The sequence below is a fragment of the Manacus candei genome, unplaced genomic scaffold (genome assembly GCF_025592945.1).
Source record: "Manacus candei isolate 608988 ecotype Guabito, Panama unplaced genomic scaffold, ASM2559294v1 h1tg000014l, whole genome shotgun sequence".
NCBI classification, from domain to species: Eukaryota; Metazoa; Chordata; class Aves; order Passeriformes; family Pipridae; genus Manacus; species Manacus candei.
Window position 1 is genome coordinate 67,962,452 of NW_026138062.1, and position 21,558 is coordinate 67,984,009.

A 21,558-nucleotide genomic window follows, 5' to 3' on the forward strand; every position below is an offset into this window, starting at 1 on the left:
CCAACCCATACATGTACAGAAGACTCAGAGACATTCTAATTAGAGGAGCACCATGCTGGTATAGATTTTGGATAAAATGTCAAGTACCGTCCTGACCATTCTTTAGCTAATAAGAAACCACAAACAGTTATACATACCAGACAAATGTGTCCAATTATTTCTTTGCTTAGATTTCTCTTTTTTTTTATATATACAGTGTCTGAGCAGGCTGGTGCATACTGAAAGGTATCTTATGACATCCAAGCACTGAGTGCAGAGAGACTCACACAGAGTCTCTGAAGACTCAAATTCATGAATGCCTTCTCATTCCATAATAACATTTCCTTAGAAGGTTTATTATACTGAATTAGTAGCTTAAACTATGATTCCACAAGCATCCATAAAGCAAACAGCTTAACTTGCTAGGATGGAAATCTCTCCTACATTAAAAAGACTCTGCAATTATTCTTAATCCCAGGTGAATCAAGTGTTACATTTGGTGTCTTGTTTTAGGCTGCATGAATTGGGAAAAAGTCAGTTTAGATTTTAATAACTTGAAACAGCAGCTAGGAAACATCCGTAAAGAAACTGGTCTCTTGGAGCACATCCCTGGTCTGTTCCCCCTTCCTGTGCAAATAGGAGCTGCTTCCTCTGCTGGAAACAACAATAATAAGCAACACAAGCTGGAGGCTTTCCAACAAACATGCTCTGAAGTACTTAACCCCCCTAATGCAGAAGATGTCATAAAGATTGTGTCACGTTCCTGTGTTTTAGCAGAGAATTGGCTTCTCTCCTTGCAGCCAAGTGCACAATGTGACTAGAAGAAAACTCTCCAAGTTGGACGGAGATGTGGTCCCTTGCTGGTGCAAACACACAGCATGGCAAACTCTCTTAATTTGCATAGCAATTAGTAGCCAAGGACAAGCTGTAAAACCAAAGATGGACAAATTTGATATGAAAACAAATTTCATGCTGAAGGTTCTCAGGTGTTTTTAGCAGCACTGTCAAATGAGAAATATGATTTGAGAGAAATGTGAGTCTGATTAAGCACTCTTTTCCCTCAACTTTACTCTGGCAAAAAAAGGAAGATTTTGACTGTAGTAACTGCTGCAGTATAAGCCTAGGCAGCACCACTATTTTTAACATGCACTTAATTTGAAGAGAAATCTCCTTTGCCGTTCAATGCTACTTTCTGTTAGCTTTAATAAATAGCATTTAAACTTTTCCTTCACAGAGCCTGAATGTTTTTCTTACTGGGATCATAATAAAACAAGTCTGGGTGTTTTCATCCTCTCTGAATTTCCACACGAGCAATGGTATCTAAACTGCTATTTAAAATGCATGAGTGGTGTGATGTCCTGAGACTTTGCAAAAAACCAAGATTGTTCATCACATGTAACTGTCATGGCAAGCCAGGATTTCAACTAGAGAAGTGCTATTGCTAATCAGAACGGACAAAAGGAGCCCCTTAATGTAAATTACTGCTCTACCATTCAGTGGGAGATTTTCTCTCTGAAAATCTGTGTGATAGAATACTGCATAAAAACAATGTATGCATATTAAAATGGCAAAATGCTCAATATTGGTTAATTTGTACCTAGAGGATCATCACAGTATTCTGCTGGGCTGCCTTGAAAAGACAGGTTTTGGTTTTAAGTGCTTGGGTTCTCAGAATGGTGGGGACAAATACAACGGAATCCAGCTAGAAATCCTACAATGAATGGGTCATTTCACAGAGCTTCCCTAAGGCCCTGTCCCCTGCAAATGACACTCTTAAGAACAGACACAAAAATCATGATTTTGAAAACAGTCTTGCAGAGGCCTGAAGGGGTGTGTAAATGCTGTGTGTCAAATGGGGAAGAAAAAAAGCAAATCCAACAAACCACTATGCTCCTCAAAATACTACATATTTCATTTACAGAATCATAGAATCTCCTGAGCTGGAAGGGACCCACAAGGATCATTGAGTCCAGCTCCTGGCCCTGCACAGGAACATCCCCAAGAGTCACACCATGTGCCTGACAGTGTCATCCAAACACCTCTTGAACTCTGGCAGGCAGCAAAGGACAATGTTATTTTTATAATATCTTTACTTCCTTACCCTTTCTAGATATATTTCTCTCCTGACTTGAAGCCTGCTTGTGTAGTCAAGCATCAAATATGACATTCTGGTTTACTCTAAAGTTAAGAGAAGCTTTGGTATTCACCTTATAAAAAGGTAAGTGTTCAGCTAAAGCACAAAAAATTGCCAGTGGCTTGCATTATTTGATACTGTATTTGTTGTTCCACAGCATTTGTACTGAATGAAAGACTAGAAACTTGGTTATTTGAAATATACCTTGTCCTTAATAGAAAATGAGAATTACTACTTAAAGAATGTACAAAACAGTCTTCATAATGTATACCCAGGAAATCAAAAAGAAAACAATTTCTTTGTAGAAAGAGTTGTGGGCATTCAAGTTTAAATTTTGCCTCAGTGTAACTGCACCATTCATTGTCACTAGATTATAGGGTATTTTAGGCATTTTAAGTAGCGGGAATGCAGACAAAAACACAACAATCAATGTTCTTTTCAAATAAATGTGAATAAGATACCAACAATTTGATTAAAATTGTTCCCCAAAAGCCATACTATTATTACACTGAGATAAAACAACCTGAAACAGGTTAATAAACATAAACATTTATCTAAATTCATTTCATTCTCTGCTTTTCAAAGTATGACAAAAACCTTCAGTAACAAGCATTTACTTTATTCTCAATTACATAAAGTCAAGGGGGAAAAAAAATCAGTTTTGCAGTATTGAGACTGGAAAGTACTCACATTGTGAAAGAAACTAGTTAGAGATGGGAACATATCTTTTCTGATTTCAACAAGGAAAATTCACAGGAGATAAGAGTTTAGAAATTAAAAGGAATTAGAAAGGTAAAGAAGGAAAAAAACAATTGGATTGAAACACACAGTCAAAAATAACCAAGTGCTTTCATGACACGCTCGAACCATATATTTCTAAAAGGGCTAAAAATACACAGAACTCCATAAGACATAATATTGTGCTTGCCTGAGGAGCATAAAGGTCAAACAACAAAAGGTGTTTCCCTTCTACACCAGAGAATATTGACATTTATGTTAGTTCAATTCACGAACAAATTAATGTAGGTAAAAGTAACCTCACGGAAACTTCCTGGTACAGCATCCTATCCAGACATTTTGAAGCATCAGTATGACAGCATGAATGGTTCTCAGTAAAGACCAGACCTTTCTTCAACATACAACTGAAATTGGTATGGGTGGGGGAGAATACTGCCATGTACTTTGAGCCCCGTGTCTGTAAGAAGAATTGAGAACATTTCTTTAAGTCAAAGGACTAAAGTTCGTTATATGAATAAAGACTTTATGGAGTTGAGATTTTACTTTGCACATTTTATCAGCGAATCAGGGAGGTCTTCAGGAGGCAGTATCCTCGTTTTTACAAGCAAACTATAGTGATATAATTGGTTACAGACATCAAGCAATTCAAGGACACCACTAAGATGAGCCCTAGTCCTTCATTTTCCCCAAGCCACATCACCAGACCACATTGCTTTTTAAGGACAGTTGATGACATAACTTACAAAATATAGTGACAAGTGCACTGATGGATAAGATGTTTTAGAATCTATCTGCAGTTTGCATTTATTTGTAAGAAATTGACTCTATATTTATTGAACAACTACTATTTATGAAGTATCTGATTCGTGTGTTCAGTAAGTAAAGGATAAAAATATGAAAAAGGGGCAAAAACATTTGAAAATATAGCCTGCCTTGCAATACAACTGTTCTTAGAACATTACTAAGAAAGCTGGAGTTTAAAAGAAACAGCTGTACTGGTCAAGTCTGACCAACTATTTACCCAAAGGGGAAAAAAGAAAATCTAAAAAACCACTTTTCTTCCTCTTCTCTCTCTCTGCTTTTGGCAGTAAATCAGCATGTAAGTGAAATCTCCTATAAACTAAAAATTAAAAAAAGAAACCCACCACCTCCCTCCCAAAAAAATCACTGCCCTCCAAAAAAACCAACCAACCAAAAAACCCCAAACCAAAAATAAAACAAACAACAACAACAACAACAACAAACAAAAACAAAAAACAAAACACCAACAAAAACCAACCAACAAACCCAAACCTAAACAAACAAGAAAAAAAATAAAGAGAAATAAATAGGAAGGGAAAGATGACTGGACAAGCTCTGAATTAAGAGGTCTAAATTGGTAATCTCAATGATATTTGCTGCTCAACAGGAAAGTTTGAGTTCATGAAAACTGCTGATCAGGAAGGTTCTCATCAGCAAGATGCCAGCTTAACTCAGGGAAAAGAAGAAACTGCTCAGAAGTTAGTGAAAGGTACAGTCTGAGAAAGAACAGCTTGGGGCTAAAAAACCTGTCAGAATAGACAAGTCGCACAAGTGAAAAAGCTGGTGGATCTGCAGATGAAAGCAATCCCAGAGGAAATTACAATGCTAAAGCCCATCAGAGCAAGGTAACACAGAGATCAAATAGAAATTTTTGCTCTTACTGCTGCCATCAGACCCAAGAGGCAGATGGGAAAGTGTCCACCCCGACTGCAGCCCCTTCTCCAGAAAAAACCCTCCTAGAATGAGGCTGTTAAGAAGAAGTACCTCCTTGGTACTTCTCATGGAATGATGGAACCCATCCTTAAGTACACAAAATCCACTGCTCTGGTATTCCTTAGAAACTGGAGAAATGGACTAAAATAGAACCAAAATAACTTACAGACAGATACCTGGGTATGAGGAGAAAGTCCCATATATTAAGCCATTCACGAATCTATACTTTTTAAGTTTATATTTTAAGGAAATAATTAAATAAAAATTGTGATGAGGAAAAAATACATAGCAAGAAAGTATGCAAGTCAATTCTCTGCTCACCTTCAATGATGGAGAATCCTTTTCAAATTCCTAATCCAAAAGTATACTAGAGAAATACTGATAATAACTTTGTGCAGAAATACACAGAGGCAAAATGGCAAAGACAGCCTTTCCTGAGTCATGGATTGTAGTTTCAAGTCCTCATTTTCATACAGTTCCTTTCGGTAACTTTTTGAGAAAAAAAGGAAATTAATGATAGACAGGGAGCCAAGGATTTCTTTGTGATCTATTTAGAAGTGTAACTGTACATATAATTTAACTAGACTAATAATTATCATCAAATTGTAATAGCTCAAAGGACAACAAACCCACATAATTAGTGATAACTTCAAAATTATTATGCAAGAAAACTTAGAACAATTTACCCTTTTCCTCTGATGTTATGTCTACCCTCCCCAAGACACTCTGGGTGGCAGGATGAGAATCTGGGGGTGCCACAATGAGTCACCAGTGTCCCCAGGTCTTACTGGGAGAGTTATAATGTTAGTATTGAGGTCTCTTCCTCATATCTTTTCAAATTATCTTTGCATGTTGTCCCTTTTTTGTATTTTTTTCAGGGTATCCTCCATCCAAATGGTATCTTTCCATAAAAGAAAAAACAAACATAGGAAAAGATCATAGAATCAATCATAGTATCACAGAATGGCCTGGACTGGAAGGGTCCTTAAAGACCATCTTGTTCCAAACCCCCCACCATGGGCAGGGACACTTTTCACTAGACCATATTGCTCAGAGCTACATCCAACCTGGTCTTGAACGTCTCCAGGGATGGGGCATCCACAGCTTCTCTGGGCAACCTGTGCCACAGCCTCACCACCCTCAGTAAAGAATTATTTCTTCTTTACTGATTTCTGTAATCTAAACATACTCTCCTTCACTTTAAAGCCATTCCCCCATGTCCTGTCCCTCCAGGCCCTTGTCTCTCTCCTTCTTTCTTGTGGGTTCCCTTCAGGTACTGGAAGGCTGCAATTAGGTCACTCCAGAGCCTTCTCTTCTCCAGGCTGAACAGTACCAGTTCTCTCAGCCTTTCCTCATAGGAGAAATAAAAGACCATAAATAAATAAATAAATTCACAAACAAGTATACATATATAAATAAATATATAAAGTGTAAGCATCCACAGAAAAGTGTGAAATCACTCACAAATATCAATAATGTGCATGCTCACAAAATATTATTGAATTCAAGAACTTTTCTTTTTTTCCAGCACTTCAAACACTATTACACTCATTATCTTGATAAACACTCTTTATCCTCCCTATTATTTCCCCTAATTATGGCCTTTCTGTTTCTCTTCTCCCTGAAGTTTTCATCATTGTCTTTATGCTGAGTCTCCTCCTCAGCGGATACATGTAAAACCTTTCTGTGCCTATGAACACCATAACATTTGCAACCTGCCAGCTGATTTCACTGTGGTTGAAAGATAAAGTTTTGTTATGTTCTACAAAGGTTGTGAAAGAGGAAAGCTAGGTAGGGCAAGGAGGGCTCCCTGGGCATGGTGCTGAATAATGAGCGTGAGCTTTACTAGAGTCCAGAGAATGTCCAAGTGAGACTCGTTTCCAGAAAAGAATTTATTCAGAGCTCACATACTTTGGAAAAATAAAGGCAAAACTTCATTTACCCTGGTGATGTGAAATACTTATTTCATCTTATTTCTTTCTGGAAAGTAAGGAAAGACTAAAATATAGCCTTATGTATTGAGAAAGCTATAGCAGTCTTATCTTACTCCACATATATTTTAGTGAATTGAGTTTTGCATTGCTTGCCTGTGTTTCCTTTGCATAGCACTAAACCCCCTCTTAAAACCACAAAATTACCATTTTGAAATTGCCATAAGAATCACTCAAGTCTCTACCACATCTATTGTCACTGTAATATTTTTCAGGAGACTAAGTCTGTACTGTACGATTGTCTTCTGTCCTTTGAAACCACAGTTGCTGAAATTAGGTATCAGATTTTTAATATCTCTTACAATCTGTTACAGGTGCTTTATTACCTCAACCTTTTCAATATTCTGAATGTTGGTTGCTGTCTTTCCCTTCCACACAGTTTACTGTCTCACTAAACTGTGGGAAGAAAGATAATGGCCAGCAGGCCAAACTGCAAAATATTAAAGCTGAAAGAGAAAAGGTCAAAACTTTCAAAATCCACTGTCCTGTTTTAAGTATTTCAGGAATTTTAATAAACTCATAAAGAATCCTTGATTTTATTTTAAGAATGAGGAATAAGCTACTCAAGGATTTTTTAAAAGAGAGATAGTAATGAGCTGAGTATACTTGGTTGATTTTTCAATTAAAAAATAAAAAGAGATTAAAAGTTCCTTTTCTATTGCTCATTAAAATTATTCTCCTTTTCATCTGGGGTAAAAATTTTCATTTTCAAATACTTAACATAAAGGCAAAATAAAAAAATTAAAAGCTCATTTCTCAAAATAGCGAAACAAGGACATTCCACTTGTAATCCCCTCTCTCCATCTCTTTTTCTGCAATAGCACATAAATTGGATCAATTTACCAAGTGCCTGGGAGATCCAAGTTTCATCTCTGTCATCTGTTTGAGAAGGCTGAAATCTATGGTTTACACAGAACATTGCCTTCCAAACGAGCATACTCTGATGTCAGAGCAAGGGACAGTTTCAGTCTCCTTTTTTTTTGCAGTTTTCAAGTATTTAAATACTGAGTATTTAAAGACAAAAAGTCACCAAGATAACTTGTAGGGGTGTTGGTGATTCTTGTCCGTGCCTCAGTAAATAACTCATTTTTATGCAAAACAACTTAATTTTGGAAGAGACTGCCCAGAGAGGTGGCGGAGTCCCCATCCCTGGAAGTGTTCAAGAAATGACTAGATGTGGCACTCAGTGCCATGGTTGAGCTGACACAGGCCAGACTCGATGATCTTGGAGGGTCTTTTCCAACATGAATGATTCTGTGATTCTGTAATTCTCTAAGTAAGACTAAGATATCCACCCCACTGAGAAACATCCTGTAAAATATCCTGTAAAAAGCCTGCAACAATGCTTTTCCACTTTGTAGAAGAATTTTCTTGATCTGCTGATTGCCTAATACTGAGAAAATAATCTGGAACAGGATGACTACCAGTTTCACAGTGGACATCTGAATAGCTACAGGAAGACTATTCGAAAAATAGTAAGTGTACAGAAGGTTATTCATCTGCACAATGGCAAAGCAGGAGAAAAAAATATTAATTCTTCTTTGGATCTTTTTTCCTTCACTAATTGAAATGCTAAAATTGATCTAGAGTGCCTTCATCTTCTGATAACTTTCTCATAAAATGGATATCGCTTCACAGTTGAGTCCTATCTCATGGCAAACTGCATTTTGGTAACAGCAAAGAATTGAGCTGGCATCTTCTTTGCCCATTTTTTAGCTACTCTCAAAGACAAGCATAGTGCTGTTAGATAAACACAGTTTCAGCATAACAGTCCAAATTCATCCTTGCTTAACCCCCCCATGTCTTGGTGTGACAGTTTTCAGCACAGAACAGATGCTTCCACTCTGCATAGCAGCATGAACTACAAGTATAGTCATCTCTCATAAATCTCATTTATGACAAAAAAAATCAAGTTCAATAAATATCTGAATCATGCTGGATAATTTAATATGGTTATAACCTTTTTTCCCCCTAACTTTTAATTTACTGTCTTTAAAAATAGTGTACTGCAGATAATATGTTTGTATTTTGAGAAGGTTTTTTAACGTACTGTAATGTAGTCTGACTTAAGGATATGTTCAACAAAATTAAATTAAAAAAACTTAAACTCACAATATGAGACCACTAAAATGTGTAAGATAAGTACACTAGAACTTGTTTGCAAATTCTGGGCTTGGGTGAGGTTTTCCTTGTTAGGTCACTGCTGGTAATGTACAAATACTGAATTACTCTTCAAATTTTTAATATGTAGTATTATTGTTACCTACCATTAATAATGATTTACCATCTGTTTCACTACATAGCTTTTGCCTTACAAAATTCTTCAGAGTAGTTGCTGCAGGAGGTCACATCTGTGCCCATGAGGTGCTGCACACACAATTCATCGTCTGCCAGGGAAGAAGAGTTTATCAGCTTGTGAAAGGAACTGTACTGTTTTCAGAAGCCAAGCCAAACTAGAACTATATGGGCATATCATAGAATCATGGAATCATAGAATGGCCTGAATTAGAAGGGACCTTAAAGATCATCCTGTTCTAACCCCCCTGCCATGGGCAGAGACACTTTCCGCTAGACCAGGTTGCTCAGAGCTCCATCCAACCTGGCCTCAAACACTTCCAGGGATGGGGCAGCCACAGCTTCTCTGGGCAACCTGTACCAGGGCATCACCACCCTCACAGGGAAGAATTTCTTCCTAATATCCAATTTAAATCTACTCTCTTTCAGTACAAAGCCATTCCCCCTTGTCTCATCATTACATGCTCCTGTATTTCTCTTTCCAGGTCTCTTCTACACTCCCTTTAGGTACTGGAAAGACACAATTAGGTCATTCCAAGTCTTCTCCAGGTTAAAAAATCCCAATTCTTTCAGCCTTTCCTCATAGCAGAAGTGTTCCATCCCTCTAATCATCTTGGTGGCCTCCTCTGGACTCACTCCAACAGGTCCATGTCCTTCCTGTGCTGGGGACCCCAGAGCTGGAGGCAGCACTGCAGGTGTGGTCTCACCAGAGTAGAGTAGAGGGGCAGAATCCCCTCCCTCCCCTGCTGCCCACACTGCTTTGGATGCAGCCCAGGACACGGGGGGTTTCTGGGCTCCCAGTGCACATGGCCAGGGCATGTCCAACCTCTCACCCACCATATATTACCCTCTCCCACAATACCTATTTTTTTTTACTACAGACACAGCTTAAAGTATCCTGTCAATAACATCAGAGTATATCTAACTACTAGGTATGGTATGCACCTTTTATAGCTTCTGATTATTCATGAATGACGTTAAAAATGTGTAAGTCAATTTTCCTGGAGAAAGTTAACAGCACAACTAGCTAAGAGGAACATAAGCTGGGTAGACCAGCCTGCCTAAGAGCCCAAGTTACAGCTAATTTTGCTGTGGCAATGGTGGAACTCTTCCATATTGTTCTTTCAGGAAATGTATGAACATTAAAAAAATAAAAATAAAAAACCCAGCAAGTGGTATTTTGTGTCACAGATTATTCCTGTGAAACACAAAGCAAGTAATGCTTGAGTAAAAGCGACATTTATGTACACTAAATGTTTACGAAGTTCTTGATGTGCTCCTTGTGTAATTATCTCTGAACACTGCAGTCTGACATGCAAGGAAAGCGAGAACAGCTGTTCATTTTAGAGCCAACTGTTATTTTTGCCTTTATATACTTATATCTATTTTCAACATTTTTATGCATGCAGATATACACATGCACAGATATACGTACATAGAAGTGCACACATCTGTACATTTGCAGATAGACACTGATAGCTGGATAAGAGAGTGAGCCTTACTTGTGCTTCACAGTCTGTCAGTAAAAACTGGAGCTGACTCTCCTTGTAAATGGCTGGCTAAGCTGGAACAAAATTAAGTACTAGAAATAGTCAAGTTAAATAAAGATACTTTCTGCAGAAAAAAAAAGCCACATGGTAAAACTTTGGGGGTTTTGTGGGATTTTTTTATGGGCTTTTTTTTTTTAATCTATATTCCTAATAAACTACATTTACTGACTTATTGAATTTTATTTCCTTGTGCAGATAACTCAGGAAACAGAAAGCTGGATTCAGCCATTTTACTCACACCAATAATCCATTTTTCCATGTACCATTAATCACTGTTGGAGCATTTCATTAATCACTGTGGGAAAGGGTATCAGACATGGTCTACAGCAAACTTGGAATGTTACACTGGATCATGGAAACAAATCTTCATTTAAGAAAGAGAAACCTACTCATGACTAGCTCCTTGAAAAAAAGTACTGACTAGACTCATCAGTTTACTCTGGCCACTTAACATCACTGAGACAACAAGAAATACTTGAAATATTTATACCCTGGTTGCAGCTGTCCAGCACAGAGCCAGTCTGCCCTCTCAGCTGATAAATCCAGGCATAAAGCTGGTAAGGGCAAGGGAAGCACTGATTGTTTGCTGCTTTCCCCTTTCCCATATCACATAGAGAGGACATCTAGAAGAAGAAATAGGAACAGACCATGACTTTCCATTGAAATCCTCTATCTCTATAAAGGACTACAGTTATACTAAAATAATAGAAAATGCTAGTGTGTCTTTAACATAACAAAATACATATATAAACCAGCTTAATATTACAGATGTGGGTAAAAGATAATTATATCAAGTACATTAATTTAGAGAAGTTACTCTGATCAATGGTATCTTCTATTAATTATCACATTTTAAAGCAGCAGTGGGTTTGTCTCATTTGTTTGCAAAGCCTGACACGTTGGCAGATCCATACCAGCAATTTTAATCAAAGCTCTGAAGTGACACTGCAACACCATTTGAAGGTCAAGAGTGGCCACAATTAAATGCCCTCTTTTTTTTTTGATATAGCCTGCTTGCATAATTTTCTGGTAATTCAAGGTCCCAATCAAACAAAGCTTTGTTTATTATTTCCTACCTTCCTACTGCTTTAAAGGATAATATTGTTATTCTTACTAAATCACAATAAGGAGTTAATAATTATGCATTTAAAGTCCTAGGATTGTCCACATTCATGTTAGAACAATACTTCTAGTGCTTTCCTGACAATAAGCAATTTGTGCAAACAAAACTAAGCACCTCTCAGAATTCAAACAAAATAAAAGAAAATATGAGTACAATAGGCAAGAAAAAAATGCAGTGAGCACAAAGGGGGCCTGAAAGAGACATGATTCAAAAAGTTGTGGTAAAAATAAGGTTCATCTATGGTTAAGTTTCAAATGTTTTTATCAGCAGGACTTCTAATGTGCTTAGCAAGACATGCTTTAAACTAATGTTGCTGTTATAGAGATGTTTCCTATTTGGCATCTCTTTTTAAGGGTCATTCAGCTATGTTTGCTAAAAGGAAAATTGAAAATATTTATTCATAAATAGATATATTCCAAAACAGCTTTAATGACATTTAACCACCCACTTATGTGCAGTCACCCGTAACAAGTACATTGTTTCTATATACTGTAATTACAGTACAAGATAAAGGGCTCATATGTGCAACTAACCACTTAGTAAATGATAGGTTACGTTGATAATTACAGACATTGCTCAAATCACAAAATGAAAATCTTTTCCTAAGTTTCCTAATAATCTTCCCTGTAGGCAGTTCTCCTATTATACATGAATTCTATAAAAGCCTTAAGAAATTGTCATAGTGCAGAAATATTTGTTTGAATAGTTCCTGCTGCCAGCAGCAAACTATAATTTATCACATTCTGGGATACGCAGGCTGTCATTAATTCAACTTGCATCCCTAAGTGCTTATTTACTCCATTCTGTAGTCACACGGCACAGATTTGGTCTAAATAGCACCCATAGCATCTTGGAGGATTTACTGATGACACTGAAAGACAGTTATTCCTGCACAGGATTCAAAATCATTGCTCAGTTATCAGTGGTAAAGGGTATGGAAGTTTTGTGGTTTTTTTTTTTTAATCCATCTCTGCCAGTACCTAAAATACAGGAGATTTTAACAGATATGCAACTTGCTTCAACAAGAATCAGATCACAAAGCCCATTCAGAAGATAAAACAAAGCAGTGATGTAGTGAGATAGAACTGATGAGAGATACAAACTAGACTTGAGCAACAAATATCGCTCTTGAGAGAGATGATGCTGTTAAATGAAGTCTGGTTTTGCCTGAGGTTTTTGAACCTGTCAATCCATCTGAAAGTGTGCTGTTGGCTGTGTTCTCAGGTAATCTCTGACTGCTGGGTTCCTATATCATCTAAGTATATTAAAACTGAAATATATGTCTGAAAACTTTACAAGGCCTTTAAAGATATGCAAACAATATTTTGATTTTATAATATCAAATAATATATAATATTTTTCAATATTATGGACACAAAGTGCATAGATTAGATTTCTTGCTCTTGTCCAAATTAATGCCTAAAGTGACTGCAGTTTTTTCTACAGTGTGCTTAGAAAACTTTTGTAGAGCTCCTATCACTGAAATGTCTGTAGACACTCTCTTATCACCTCAGCAGGAAAATCTTTGAGAGTGTATTAAACTGTGCAAATTTGCCATTTTGGAATGAAACAGAAATATTAACTGGGTTCTTGATTTATTTCAAATATTTCCTTATTATATCAGTATTTAGAATCTCAGTAACATCCAGAGGCTGGGTAGATGGAAACAGATGGTTCCTGCTCTGCAGACCTTGAAATACTGGCTTTCAGTTCTTCAGACATAAAAAGGACATTAGGTTACATCAGTAGGAGGGCTATGCATTAATGTATTGGCTTTCATATTTACTATAGGTGCTATGACTGCCCAAGTTCTGATTCTGAAAATACAGTGCACAATATTTTCCTTGGCAACACCATACCTCAAGATTTTTTTAATTGCTCCCAGAAATAATCAGCAAAACAGCTGGCAAATTTGGATTATCCCAATACTGCTCCATTTGATCTCAAGGCAGTCAAGCTCTGCATGATGTTCATGCTTTTCTCCTGAAAGAGATATTGAAACAAATTCAACACTTTAAGCAGTGAAAACCAAACAAAGCAGAAACAGAATTTTTTTCCTAAGGTTTCAAAAATGAAAGCAAAGGTCACACCTTCATTTCCAAAATCCAAGTAGAGGTCATAAAGGATGTTTCTTCTTAATTTTATTTAAAGTTAACCTAGGTTGAAGATGATGATACTCATGCCCCTTTCTGTTTTTTTTTTTTCCATTAGAAGAGCTTCTTCAGTAAGAACATGGTGTCTTCTGAGGTCAACTTGGAGATGGCAGAAGTACTTGCCTTTCTTTCTTGAACAAAAAGGATCAAATAAATGATGTATCTTTTCTCAGTTCCTCCCTACTAGTGACATTTTTCTTTTCTCCTTCCATATATCTGCCATAAAAAAACCCCCATCATTTCTAGTCCTGATGAACTCTTTTTGTGTCTCTAATCACCTCATGTATTCTATTAGATGCCAAAGGGAGAGGAAAAGAAAAAGACAGTTATTCTTCAGCCAGGTGAAGGTTGACATCTTATTTCTGTAGAAAGAATAAAGGGGAAATCCCTATGTCATGAAGATGCCAACCAGATCTTCCATCTTAAAATAATATGAAAATCCATTAATCCAAAGAGAATTTTTGGAAGAATCGACCTGCCTAGTAGATTTTTTTTTTTTTTAACACTGGTGATTTTTAAAAGTGTATATTTAAGACAACTCAAAATGAACATGAGTGTTCTTCCCAATGAATGCCCACCTAAGGGAAACATGGTATCAAACACAATATTAAAAAAAAAATAAAAAAATGAGGAACAAAAATTAAAGGGAAAATACTTTGAAAACTAAGGTGCACTAAATGTGTTCCAGAGGCTTTGCTGCAAGACTCATTATAATTGGTATTTTTCTTAAAACATCGGTTCCCTGAGATCACATTGCAGTGTAAGAATATTATAATATATTACCCTGGGTAACAAAGAAAAGCATTGACTCTAAAGGTCAAAAAACAGAAGGCAGATACAAAGAACTTACAATTAATCATTATAAAGTAATCTTATATAATTGGAACTTTTTTTTGCCTCTTTTTTTTTCTTATTTGAGGCCTGATGCATGAGTTTTGAATGGGTTAGCAATTTTGGATTACTGACAAAAAAATATTCAAGTTTGTTTAGCATACATTCTCACAGACATCTTATATTACAGTTAATACTAAAGGTTCATTACTTATTGTGAACTGAAATGACTGACCTCCAAAAAGAGAAATATTATTTGAGGAACTACACCAAGATCTTTTCAACCTTGCTAGGCCTTTCTCAGAAATATAAACTCTGGATATTTCACAAGTGATGAGCTTGTACAGGGCAGAAAGATTGCGGAAACTTAAGTAAAGAAAAAATGTGTTATTCAGTAAATATGTTTATTTAGGGTATGTATGTGTTAGTTTACTAACTTCCTCCAAATACTATCAGTGTGAATGATTGAAAACAAATAGTCCAAAAAATGTTTCTCTCTATATATATCTTTAATCTGAGACACCCATACACAAAGGCACATTCACATTTGTCGTTCAAAATCACTATAAGTCAATTGTAGTCATACTACAAAATGCTGCAAGTTTTTGAATAAACATAATAAAACTAAAAATCTAGTAGTTCAGTAACAGCTTGTCAAAGAGTAACTGTGGATAAAATGTTAATACCTCTCTTCCCTTCTCTTTTATGTTGAATGAATTATTCATTTGTCATTTATTAGCTAACTCTGCATATCTGATGCTTTTTTAAGATTAGTAATTACTTTGTGCAACTTGAAGTATTTACACTGGATTTGTATGATTTTTTTACCACGCTGACAATTTAAACACTCTATCACATAAAATACAGCAATTACTACTGCCTTGTCTGAGAGAAGGTTGTAAAAACATGTCTCATTAATTTTAAGAGGTCACTTAATTGATGTAAGAATGCAGCAGAAATTTCAGGGAGCAGCTGGAAAGCTGGAGCAACTCCCTGTGGGCGTGTGGAGCTTCCATGCCCTGGAAGAAATCCAGCTGCAGCATCCACCAGCCGAGCAGGGAATGGTCCACCCTCTCCCATCCTTGGCATTACTGTTTCTTTCACATGTGCTCACAAACACAAACTGCAATGCTGAAGGGAAAAAAGAAGAAAACTGCTTAAATTTCAGTGCAAGACTGTCACCAAGTTTTTCTGGGCTGGAAGTGATTGTACATGGCAAGATCAATTCCACCTTGTGTCAGCACTAGAAAGGCTACACAAATATTGGGTGGAGACAGGAAAATCTGCATCAAGATACAAACAGAGCTGCCTCAAACTGATGTTTTAAATATGTATTATGGAAGGCTTCTATGTCTCTTACATCTTGGCACTGATGAGAAATGTCTATAAGCACCTAGGGAAATAAAATGCTCCATATGTCAACTATGTATTGTTCTAAGTGAAGCAAAATTTATCAAAATTACATAAATTTATCTTTATTTCATCTTCAAATTTCAATCACTGGGGAACATAACATTGCATATAAAATGCATATGAAAAGACAAATTTCTGTTATAGTAACCTTCCATTAAACCAAACTCTTGACTAATTGGTTTTGTCTTATGATCCTTGTTCAGACTGTGGGTCTTTAGGTCAAAAGGATCAGACACAACGCAATCTTTCCTCTTGGCAATGTGTTAAAGGATTTACAGAGATGTTCCCTCTAGTTTGGGGCAGTAGTTCTTGTATCCCATGACATGATTATTTTCAACTTATATTGAGAAATGCATCAATGAAAAATGAGAGTGACCAAATCAATCAGAATGATGGTAGAAAATTAAGTATCTTAAAGCTTTCATATTGTAATATCAAGCAACATGATTTTATGTGATTTAAAAAAACACTGAAATAAAACTTTTACTTTGTAAAAAGCTACCATCAGAACTCATGTTCTGTATAAAACCTAAATAGTTTTTTTCTTTATTGACATTTTTCTTAACTTTCTTGTGAGAAAAAGCATTTTAAATTAAAGCAAAAAAACATTTCCAAAGACTGTGCATATTTGTAAAGATCACCATGAAAGAGGAAGAAGAAAAAAAGATGATTCTGTCCCTCTACTCTGCCCTCGTGACACCACACCTGGAGTGCTGCAATCAGCTCTGGAGTCCTTAGCATAAGAAAGAGATGGACCTTTTGGAGTGAGTCCAGAGGAGGGTCTCAAATATGATCAGAGGGTGGGAGCATCTCTCCTACCAAGACAGGCTGAGAGAGCTGGGGTTGTTCAGCCTGGAAAGAGAAGGCTCTGGAGAGACCTCATTGTGACCTTCCAGTACTTAAAGTGGGGTTATAAAAAAGAAGATGACTTCTTACAAGGGTACATAGTGATAGGCCACAGGGTTAATTGTTTTAAATTGAAAGAGGAGAGATTTAGATTAGATGCTAGGAAGAAATTCTTTACTATGAGAGTGATGAACACTTGGACAGGTTTCCCAGAGGTACTGTGGACACCTCATCCCTGAAATTGTTCAAGGCCAGGCTGGACTGGGTCCTGAGCAATCTGGTCTAGTGGAAGGTGCCTGTGTCCAGGGCAGGGCCATTTGGAGCTAGATAATCTTTAAGGGCTCTTGCAACCCAAACCATTCCATGTTTCTGTGAATTACAATAATATGTTCTTCTATGTAACAACGTTTCTCCCAGTAAAGCTGCACCATATTGGGAGTTATGACAGATATATAAGTGATCCCATTTATTGTTTAAATAGATGTTTTCTTAAAAAGAAAACTATACCTGCAATTGTACTTGCATCATGCTACACAACAATGTGGAGTATTTAAAAAACTAGGAGAAATCTTGGTAATGACACAGCTAGCATTAGAAGATAAGCAAGAACCTGAGAGCATACACTGCGAGCACCAAAGGTCCAAGCCTATTTTCAGTACTCAGTGCCAATATTTCTAATAACCTAAGTGAGAGACAGTAAAGCAGTGTATTTCAAAAGTGAACAAACCCCAGAATTTCCCCCATCTCCTTCACTTTGCACAGCACTATTGGATTTCCCTGTATTCTTTAGCTGATGTAATATGGATAAATACTTCCTGTCAACAGAATTGTTGTAGTGATTAATACCAAGCCAAAATTCTAGCTCTTTTTAAAGTGATGAGTATAAGCAGTTGACATTTCCAGAGTCTATGCACTTGATAGTCAACTGCATATTTATGAGCATCTTATATGCTTAATGTTACAGTAGAAAAATACAAGAGGCTCTTGAAATATCTTTACTCCTCCTCCAAGTGACATTCATAGAGCACTAAAAGAAAGCTCATAAAAGGAGACTTGGAAATACGCTCAAAGCTCCTAAAATGGGTAGGACGAGAGCAACAACTAGAAATTAAAGGTTTCAAAGGAAATAGTTTTTTACTGTTATACACATGTTTACAGATCTCATTGAAGCAAAATCATAGTTCCTCTCTTTCTGTTCAGCTAAATTTTGTATGTACAATACACCAACTCTTCACATACCTCGCAATTTCCATTTACTCACCGTTTCTAGTGAGGACTAGAACAACATATAAACATTAAAATGTGTGCATGGAAGTTTCAGTCACAGACAGAAAAGACTTTTCTTCCTCCACGAAATGGACTAGCCAACTGAAAAGTATAGAAATGATACTCACTGTTGCTAGGAAGTCAAATATTGGAAATTCTCGTGTTTCAGTGCATAAGGAGGGCAGGAGAGGCTGGATCATTACCATAAAGAATCATTTCTCTGTTTTTGTACATATAGCTCTAGTCACTCTAAACCCCAGAATTACTAGTGCTAGAGAACAGTAATGCAGTCAGAAGCACTGTTTTTACTGTGGACCACTGCCTCTATTAGCAAACTCTTTCATAAATAGGACACAACATTCAGCTCAGTAAAGCAGTTCAATCTGTTTGTTCTCACGGGTTGTGTTTCAAAATCTTAATTTCTTATTTAAATCTTCTGTCATAATTCCATTTGTTTCTTCTTTAGTCAACAGCCAATATACTAAGTTGTAAATGTGCTAAAGAAAGTAAACAAGAGGCAGAACAAGAGCTGATGATACCAATAGCAGTGTTCCCATAACTTCAAGCAGAACACAACCCATACCCTTGACCCGAATTCTGAGCTAGGAACGAAGATGCCGATGTTGATGGGAGTAGAACTGGAAGCAGTGTCATTGAGTAGATGGGTTTGGCTTTGATTTCTATTTAAATACTAGAACAACTGAAAAATACTGAACAACTGAAAAGCATTCAATACTTCTGTAACCAGGGACAAGCAGGCACAATTGCTCCAGGGGACTGTTCTTGCTCTGCTTTAAGACAAAGTGCTGGCACCTGTTTTTCCTGGTTTTGGCTGGGATGGAGTTATTTTCCTTCCTAGCATTGCAGTGCTGTTTTGGATTTGGTATGAGAACAATATTGATAACTCACCGTTGTTTTGGTTGTTGCTGAGCAGGGCTTACACCAAGTGAAGGACTTTTCAGCTTCCCATGGACTGCCAGTGAGGAGGTCCACAAGATGCTGGGAGGGATCACGGCCAGCACACTTGACCTGAGTTGACCAAAGGGATATTACACACCATAGACTGTCATGCTCAGTATATAAACTGTGGAATTTGTCCAGGGGAGGCCAACTGGGGACAGGCTGGGCATCGGTCAGTGGGTGGTGGGCAACTGTGTTGTGCATCACTTATCTTTCTTGGGCTTTATTATTCTCTCCCTCCTTTTCAGTAGAATTATCTTTATTGTTGCTATCATTAGTGCTACTATTTTATTTTATTTCAATTATTAAACAGTATTATCTCAATCCCCAAATTTTAACATTTTTTTTCCTGATTCTCTTCCCTACCAGGGATGGGGGGCAGGGAGCAGGGAGTGAGAAAGCAGCTGTGTAGTACTAGTTGCTGACTGGGGTCAAACCTTGTCACTGTTGTATCTGTATCTGTTATTGTAGGAAAAATCTCCAGAGCAGGTATGGTCCAAAATATGCTAAAAAATTATACCAGGACTTCGAGCTAAGTATGGTGTAGTTGTATCAGATGGTTCCCACACATCTTCCATCCCATAACCCACAGGTATCTTTGTTGTTCTCTAGTAACAAGATGAAGATAGTGTCTCTTGTTTGTATGGAAGAAATAGAAATATGAAGGATAAAGAACCTGTTCAGGTAGGTCTGCAGGAACAGTTGAGAAACCGAAAAAAGTTTTACAACATCTAGACTTTTCACATAAAAAGCCTTTCTCTCCCTACAGGCAGGAGGGCAGAGTCTATGTCTATTGCTGACACAGACATGTCTGTCAAAAAAAGAAAACAAAGCATTTTCTCTCTAGAATTCAAGCTTTGGGTGATAGCTAAATGGAGGGTTTTGTCCTTCAAGAGACAGTGAAAACCTGTCTGAAATTAAGACTTGTGGTGCATCCTTGTGCTAATTTCACCTGAAGGGTGGTACTGAACTCCATCAATGTCCACGACCATACCCAGACACTTCAGGCCTATCCAGTTAAGAGCAAGGCTCCAAGAGAAGTCCTGGAGTAGCCTGCAAAACTCATCACATATGTATCACAAAGACAGCTAAGGTTCAGCTCACCTCATACCCCAGAGCATACTAGTCTGTGCAGAATTTAATCAGCCTTTTTTTCAGGTAGTTAATTATAACATATAGACAACAGCTACAACCTACTCAGTTCATACATTAAATATTTACAATATCCTAAGGTTTGCTACTGTTTCAAGGTACTCTCCACTTATTTCTTCCTCTTTATTTCTCTCCACAGTCATTTCTTTCAATACTGTAGCAAATTGAAATTCACAATAGCCATAATTGAGTTAGTATTACTCAACCAATTTTTTATACACCCACATCAATTCGAAATCTTCAGGAGTTCACCGCTGCTGCCCAGCCAATAACAAAGCTTTTGCATCCAATACTGCTTCTGTAATGAGACTGAAATTATTTCTAACATCCTCCTACCAAAATGCTCATGCCAGCCTTTAATTATACTCCAATCTTCTTGTGTTTCCACCCCTCTGAAACAGTCCCTTGCACAATGATTTGTATTCACCCTTGCACCCTGTGTTCTGCCTCCACTGTTCCATTTTATCTTGAATGCAGAATTTTAAAGACCTTAATTTCCATTTCTTAAATTCAAGCATAAGAGTTTTCCTCTAAAAAAAAGTAGGTGTTAACTTCTGATGCTTTTAAGTTCCAGGAACCTAGTCATTTGCAGCCTTAAGCCTGATAAAACAACTCCACAGTGTTTGCAGATATCTAAAAACTTTCGGTGAAGGGTAACTCCTTGACAAACTACTTCAAAATAATTCTGCTTTACGAATGTATAAGAGCTGAATACACTTTCTATTTTTCTGAAAGAAAGAAAACACAACAACATAAACCAATACAAACCCACAAACAAACTCAGAAGTAATAAAAATCGCTTCCTTTCATACAAAAGGGGATGTTAATAACCAACATATATTTTTGCAGATCCCACATGTTCACAGGAGAGTGGTTTTTACTTCTCATTCCTGTATTAATTTTTAATCAGAATAATCTATTATTTTAGGAAATAAATGGTTTTAAAACTCTTTTTAAAGACAAACAAAATTCTGTGATTCTTTAATTGCTTGGGAACTTTAAACATGTAAGTGGGTAGAGACATAAGTTAAATTCATCTGTGCAGATGGTTCTGGTGTAGTTGCAGCTGAGCTAGAAGAAATATAGGCTAATATTTTTATTCTTTGACAATAATAGTTGAGCTTGCTTTTATTTTCTAATGAAAATATATTTGAAATTATTTTTCAAAACAAATGTAATTGGATAAATCTGGAAACATGCTAACAGATTCTAAGGTAGCAGTGCATAAACACTGGAAGCTTTCCTTTGCTTCAATATTTTATAAAAATACTAAATAGAACAATTTTTTACAGAAGGATGGAGACAGAACACATACAGGTATGTGTAAACGTGGATGTGAACCATATGGAATGAAGGCCTGCAAAAGTCCTCAAGAGATTTCCCCTCATTTTTA

The 21,558-nt window shown here is 36.8% G+C and overlaps 1 long non-coding RNA gene across 3 annotated transcripts in view; it reads right to left on the minus strand.

The window, feature by feature from the left end:
• LOC127467544 (uncharacterized) overlaps window positions 1–21,558 on the minus strand; it is a 118,166-nt gene that overhangs the window by 18,726 nt on the left and 77,882 nt on the right. The window contains exons 1-3 of one of the 3 annotated variants that reach the window (XR_007903176.1): window positions 13,635–13,892; window positions 13,404–13,527; window positions 8,844–8,963 (exon numbers count right to left, since the gene is read on the minus strand). This is a non-coding gene — a long non-coding RNA (uncharacterized LOC127467544). Of the gene's footprint in view, window positions 1–8,843; window positions 8,964–13,403; window positions 13,528–13,634; window positions 13,893–18,962; window positions 19,224–21,558 lie in introns of those variants that run through there. The other 2 variants (XR_007903174.1, XR_007903175.1) reach the window with 2 other exon arrangements.